Raw genomic sequence first — 977 nt, 5'->3', positions numbered from 1 at the left:
ATATTTTTATTACTTTTATTATTATTGATTTATTTATTGTTAAAATTATTATTATTAGTTTATTATTATTGTTGTCGTTATTGATATCTTATTATTATCATTATCATCGCCATTATCGATCTCTATTATAATTGTAAAAGTTGGTCAGTTTGGCCGCCTAAGACTTCTGAACAACTTCAGTTTCGAATTTGACCAAATTAACTGTGGTTCAGAATCATTTAAAGGGCGCAGTTTTATTGAGGAGCCAGAAGTCACTGTAGTTTAATTTTCAGTTTTTCATTAGTTTCGTTTAGATCTAGATCTATTCTTGGGAAAGTCCGTCTTATAAAACGCCATTGTAAACAAGTGAGGTTTCCGTTCACTAGCCGTGTGCACTGGTTCCACACCTTTGCAATTCTTGAGTGTACAACCACGAAAGGGGAATGGAGTTGGCAACTTGGAAACACATGTGTCACTCCCCATAAAACTACGACAGCTGTAGAGTTGAAAGTTGGCAAGTACCTGCTAAAAGAGAGATAGGTCCTCATGACGAAGCACGATTTTTTATTTATTCATTTCCTGAATTTAGAAAAAGAAAATATTTGACAAAAAGTTGCCGTCCTTCTCTGGCTTTTGTTTTTATATTCCACTGAGAAACGAAACAAATCTGCGTAGCTGTCCTTCACAACGGAAGTACTGGAAGTGATATTTCGCGAGGCGCATTTTGTTTTGAGAGTATAGATCTAGACTTTCTAATTTTTTTAGACCTCTCAAGATTTATTGCTCCGTTCTAGTAGAGTGTAAAAATATAGTAGGTCAATGACTTCCAGTTGATATTAATGCACCGATCATTCCTTTCATCGAAAGGGGCCCCAGCTAGTTATTAATGTTCGTTATAACTACTAGTATCAGTATCATTATCGTCCTATCCTAGAATCCAAAGTCTTAGTATTTCCTTTTCTTATCTTGTTCCCCCTTTTTTCCCCCTTTTTTTTTTT

The sequence above is a fragment of the Aplysia californica genome, unplaced genomic scaffold (assembly GCF_000002075.1).
Source record: "Aplysia californica isolate F4 #8 unplaced genomic scaffold, AplCal3.0 scaffold01140, whole genome shotgun sequence".
Taxonomy (NCBI): Eukaryota; Metazoa; Mollusca; class Gastropoda; order Aplysiida; family Aplysiidae; genus Aplysia; species Aplysia californica.
The sequence above is the reverse complement of the archived record's forward strand: the minus strand, read 5'-3'. Positions refer to the sequence as shown.